Raw genomic sequence first — 6,404 nt, forward strand, 5'->3', positions numbered from 1 at the left:
ACATAAGCACATATATGCATGTGCACACACACATACATATACACAAACCAAAAAATTAGGAAAATAAATACTCTAACAATAATGGCTCTGGATTCACATGAAAGATTGAGATGTTTCATTTTTCAATAATCTTCAGCAGGTTATGTAAAGATTCTATGTCTGATAGGGCCTTCCTAAGTCCACTTCACTATGGTGGCCTCTAGGGGCTGCTGGTTCCAGAGGGACTGAGAAACACACAAGAAGTGGCCCTGGAGTCTTTTATAAAATTATTGTTTGTGAAGATTTAATTTTTTAATATATAAGCACAATTTTATCTTACTATTTTTTGGCCAGTATTTATTTATTTATTATTTAATTTTGTATGCCAAGCAGCTGGCTTCCTTAAGGAGCCCTGGTTCTTTGGAGGATGTAGACACCTAAAGAAAGGGAAACCACCAAATGAGACAGGTCAGGGACAGGGGTTAGTGACAAAATCCTTTTCTCACGGAAGTCCAGCCTGACTTATGCATAACTTTATAGGTTGAGTGGTGTTTTTAAAAAATGTTTTATTTTAACCAGGCGTGGTAGCATTTTATTCTGTTTGTTTGCATGTATATGTATGTGCATACATATGTGTGTGTTAATGTATATGTATGTGTGCACCTGCACGTGGAGACCAGAGGTCCAACTTAGATGTCACTCCTCAGGAGCCATCCACCCTGTTTTTGATAAAGATCTCTCATTGGACAGGAGTTTATCAATTAGCCTAAGCTGGCTGACCATGGAGCCCCAAAGACCTGCTTGCTTGTCCTCCCCAGTTTGGGATTATAATCACAACCTACCAGGCTCAGGTTTTTCACATGGAAATGAGGGGATGGGATTCTCTTGCTCGCATGACAAGCACTTGATAGACCAAGCCACCTCCCTAGCCATCTTTAATATATTTTTTTAATGTGTATGAGTGTGTTGCCCGCATGTATGTGAGTGCATCCATGTTGTGCAATGCTGCAGAGGTCAGAAGAGGGCTTTGTATTCCCCTAGAACTGGAGTTAAGGACAGCTAGTAGCCGCCATGTGGGTGCTGGGAATTGAACCTGGGTCCTCTGCAAGAGCAATCAACACTCTTAACTGCTGAGCTATCTCTCTAGTCCCCATCTTTAATATTTTAAAGGTGGTTTCTGTTTCATTCTTAATAGGTAAGTTCCTCACATGGTTCAAAAGGATCTAGGGACTGCTAAACACCTTCCAGTATATTTTCTTGCTTTCTTACTTCTATGGGAACAGTAGCTAAAAACTGCATCTTCAAGAACCCTCTATAGTTTGCTTTTATTTTTATTTTATGTGTGTAAGAGTCTCACCTGCATGTATGTAAGTGTGTTGTGTGTATACAATGCCCACGGAGATGAGAAGAGGGCATTGAATGTCCTGGAACTAGAGTTGCAGACAGTTGTTAACTGCCACGTGGGTGCTAGGAACAAATCCCAGGTTCTCTCCAAGAGCAACCAGTGCTCTTAAATGCTGATCCATCTCTCCAACCCCTTTCTTTCTCTTGTTTCAGTCCTTGAATTTTAATATTTCTATTAAATGCTGCCTACCCTAATTTATACTAATTACATTGATAGTGTGATACCTTCCTTTTACCCAAGCTGTGTTGTTATAGCCACCTAATACTTTTTGCATCTCTTTGAAGATATTTCAGCTTTTAACACATACTAGCGTGTGACTACCTGGGCATCTTGGGAATACTGTGTATCAGACACACCGTTTCCTTGTTCTCTTTTAGGTGGTAGAGCTTTTAACTGGGTTGATCCACTGCCCAAAACTGACACACTTCAAACCGACTGCTTCTGAACTTTGGCTATCCCAAATCATTTTCTAATAAGTAACTCTTTTTCTTTCTTTATAAGCTCTTGATTCGTACCTGTGAGTATACCTGCAGGATAAATTCCTGAAAGCCAAGAGTGGATTTATTGTAATTTCTATATCTTCTTCCCATGGATGTTACTGGATCTTTTGATAATGGTGCTGGGTTTTGCTTTGTTTTGTTTTGTTTTGTTTTGTTGTTTTGTTTTTTGATTTTTGTTTTGAGACAAGGTCTCGCTCCATAGCCCAGAGCAGTCTGGAACTTAGGGCACTCATCCAGCCTCAGCCTTTCAAGCAGTGAATTACAGGCATGAACCATTTGTTAATGTTAACATATGAGTACTCTTTCTTTCTGTCCTTCCCCTTAAAGGCTGAGTTTATCTCCTTCCTTGACCTGTAAGGAGGAAGAAGGGAGGGAGAGAGAAAGGAAGGAAGGAAAGAACGAAGGAATGGGAAAAAGAGGGAAGCAAGGTAAGGAGAAGGGAGGAAAGGAGGGACGGAGGAAAGGAATGATTCCTTGAGACTTAAGTTCAGGGTTTAGCTTTCAAAGTATTGCATGTGCTAGGTATGCAGGGAGGTGATGTGGAAGAAAGGGACCTTGAGTTAATTTAATTCCCATTATCTTATAGAGAAGTGGATTAAAGTAATAGAATTCAATTGTATGGTTTCCATGCTGTGGAAGTAATTTGTGGTTTATGTGGCATATCAACTAGAGATTAGTCTAGGGTGTGACTGACATGCAGAGTTTTTTCTTTGTTGTTGTTGTTGTTGTTATGTGGTCTGAAGAGTTTTGGTACTTGCTTGTTACAACTTGGAGTTTAAAAGCAAAGACCCTCCAGTAGTATCAAGGAGATGGGGTAGAGAATGGCAGGATTTCTTGCTTGCCTTGGGCTTTGGGTGTAGAACAGAGTACCCATAGGGTGGCCACCACATTTGGGAAAGCTAGGATTGAGCCGATAAGGCTTAGGCACCTTTTTGTATGATTAGTTAGTTCTGGGTCAAGTCACGTAATGAGACCTGTCCGTTCAGAGGTCCAGACTGTAACAATGCAAATGCATTTGGAAAACATTCTTTTTAAAAGCAAATGAGCAAACAAAGTCTACAACACACATTGTTGGAGCAAGGCCACTTAGGGAAGGGTTTTCCCAGGCTCAGGTGCAAAGGGACATAGGCCTCTACAGCTGTTGTCTCAGGGAGCAGACTGTATCTCCACTTGGCAGGTTTTGGTATTATCTCCATGTTCAGCTGGTATTGTAGGCCTACATGACATAAAGGCAAAGGAGTGATCGAGGCTTGCAAGAAAGTTCCAGAGATTTGCTGAGGCTAGGTAATATGCAGCAAGGTCAGATTCCCTTCATGGAGCTCCTGAACAGGCTGCATGTGCACCTGGGGAGGTAAAGCCCAAGTTGCAATGGAAATCCCAGAACACTGGAGATGTCAGACAAGTGTGCTGTCTGTGGAGGCTAGCTGGAAGCAGGATGTGGAACTGGACCAAGACAGAGGCCATATGAGCTGTGGGCAACAGACCTAGAGGGGTGGGGCTTCCAACACCCTTTAGAGCCCAGATGATGTCATTTCTTTCTTTCCTATGTCACCAGTCCTCTCTTTTGGAATCGGAATATTTATCCTGTGCCATTGTATATTGGAAGTAACTTGCTTAAGAAATGTTTATAGGGGCTGCTCACAGTTAAAAAATTGCCTTGATTCTTACAAGAAGAAGTCTTATACTTTTGCACAGTGTTGGAACTGCTTTTTGAGGTTGGACTCAGTGCATTTTACATTGTGAGATGGCCATGAGCTAATGGAAACCATGGTCAGAATGTAAATGATTTGAATGTAAAAGCTCATGTGTTGAACACCATTTCCCCCAGCAAGTAGTGTTGTTCTGGAAGGTTGTAGAATCTTTGGGAAGTGGGGCCAGTTGGAGGAAGTGAATTAGTGGGTGGGGGAGAACTTGAAGTTTATAGCCTGGTCCATTTCTACTCTGGTCTCCGCTTTCTTTTCCATGGTAAGTGAAGCCTCCTGTGTGTTACCAACCTAACACCATGCCTTCTCCACCATGCTGAACCGGTTTCTCTCAAACCTGAGAAAATAAATGCATCCTCACTTACAAAGAAGTCTGTGGAATAAAGAAAAGAGTTGTAAGAAGATCCAGGAAATCAAGAGAAAAGAACACTAAAACGGAATTTAATATCCAGAAACAGAGAACTGAAGCAATCAAAGAACCGGAGTTGGAGGTGGTCCTGAAATCCACAAACCCTCTCAGGATGCTTTCATGAAGTTCTGAAGGTCACTCCTTTACATCTTTGACTCCAAGACCTAGACAGCGCAATGATCCTGAGTCTCACAGGCCACTTCAGACAAGCACAATGCCATCTTTCCAAGGAGCAGCTCTACCTGGGAGTACAACAGCCGATAAGCAAAAGACATTTCCTTCAGGAAGGAAGGGTCTAGTCAGGCAATGTGTGCCAAAAACCTTAGGTCTGTAAATCCCTTGGGATCTATATAATAAATATGGAACTGATTTAAAGTGCCTATTATCATTTAATAATTAAGATCCAATTGAATGATCTGCTTTCTTTTGTATTCTACCAGAAGTTGGCTAACTTTTGATATTGTTATAATTACAAATGGGTTTCTGATAGAGAACACATCCTTATGTGTTCAATGATTCTCCAGTTGTGCTTCATGTCTTGAGAGTCTTTATCAATCAATGAACAGAAAATTCAAGACTTTTCCTTAGGACTGAACTGGACTGAGAATATTTTCTGGGCAGGGAATTATGATAAGGGAGACAGTGGTAGTAGTGCAATGCATGTGCTCTGAGCTGAGATAGTATATGCTGGTTGAGCAGATGCAGGTCATCCTTGACTGAAGGTTGCAAGGTGAAAAGCAGTTGCTTTTATGTAACTGTCATAAAACTTTAGAAAGGTATTAGTTACTTTTTTGTTGCGATGATAAAACACCATGACCAAAGCCAACGTATAGAAGAAGGGGTTTATTTGGGCTTATGGTTCCAGAGGGACAAGAATCCATCATGTTGGGGAGACATGGTGGCAGGTGTAGTGACAGGAGCCAAAAGCTGAGAGCTCACATCATCACCTGGCAAACAGAAGCAGAGAAAGACCAAACTGGAACTGGGGCAAGGCTATAAATTCTCAAAGTCCGCCCCCAGTGACACACTTCTTCCAGCCAGGCCGCACCTCCAAAAGATTCCATGACCTCCCAAACAGCACCACCAATGGGGACCAAGTGTTCAAATATTCAAGCCTATAGGGGACATTTCTCATTCAAACCACTGCAAGAAAGAAGGTTAAACTACCAGGTTTGAAATGATATGGACTTATGAGATTTCAGGGCAACAAATAGCTAGTAATATACAAAACAGAATTTCTTAGATATTCCTTATATTGGGTGTCAATTTAGCATCCCTCTAGTAAGTAAATATTTATTGACTTTCTACTATCTCCAGAAAGTGTATAAATCAGATACAGATGCAGGCTTCAGGAACTTAAGAAAAGTGAAGCACATCTCTAAAGGTGCTACTTTTGTTGATTTACAGCTGTTTTTTATTTAACTATTCGGGAGCACTTATCTTTACCATTTTGTCTTTCTTTTTCTTTTATTCCCAATTGGATATGAGCTTCTTAGATTGATATCATACTCATCCCTGTGTACCTAAGATCTGGGTTTCAAAGATACACATCAGTTGTTCCAATATGGCCAATTTATCAAATATACATTTTATACTGCTATCTTAATGACTCAATAAATGCAATTGGCAAGTTAAAAATTCAATAAAAAAGAGAAATAAAAGCAATGTAAAAGTAAAATCAGACATAAAGAGCATCAAAGACACATTTTCAGGGACACCCAGGTAATCCAGTAGTCCATGAGGATGTGTGTGCCACTACAGCACATAGTCAGTTGTGGAGCAACTCAAATTAGTTTTGTTTCATGACTGTTAAAGCTATTACATGTAAATAAAATCAACAGTCTTGCAACTATAAGTCATATACATACACTCATATACATAAAATAAATAATAATAAATACATAAATAAATAAAAAAATTTTAAAGGACCAAGGAGCTACTTGACAGAAACAGAGGACTTTTGAATTTCAACAATCTTTACCCCTTCCCAATCTGCATCAAATAAATATGTAATCTAAGGAAACCTAAAGTTATGACAACTGAAGAAAAGTCTCGAATTTTCTTTTCATTGATTGATAAAGACTCTCAAGACATGAAGCACAATTGGAGAACCATTGTTATGAAAAGTATTGTTTCTTTTTTAATGCTATTTTTAATACGTTCTTTGAAAATTTCATGCATATGTACAGGATATTTTGATCACATGTCCTCCATCTCCTTCCTATAACTCTCCTAGGCACTTCCCCCCAATATATCTCCCTCACAACTTCATATTCTTTTCTTAAAAAATTATTTATTTAATAACCGCATGATTAGAAGCATTTCATTACAGTATTAACATATTCAATAACAATTTCCAGAGCAAAGATGCATCTCTTTCAAAATTGGCTGTAAATTTTAGGTTCACA

This window comes from Nannospalax galili, unplaced genomic scaffold (genome assembly GCF_000622305.1).
Source record: "Nannospalax galili isolate Female #2095 unplaced genomic scaffold, S.galili_v1.0 scaffold102, whole genome shotgun sequence".
NCBI lineage: Eukaryota > Metazoa > Chordata > Mammalia > Rodentia > Spalacidae > Nannospalax > Nannospalax galili.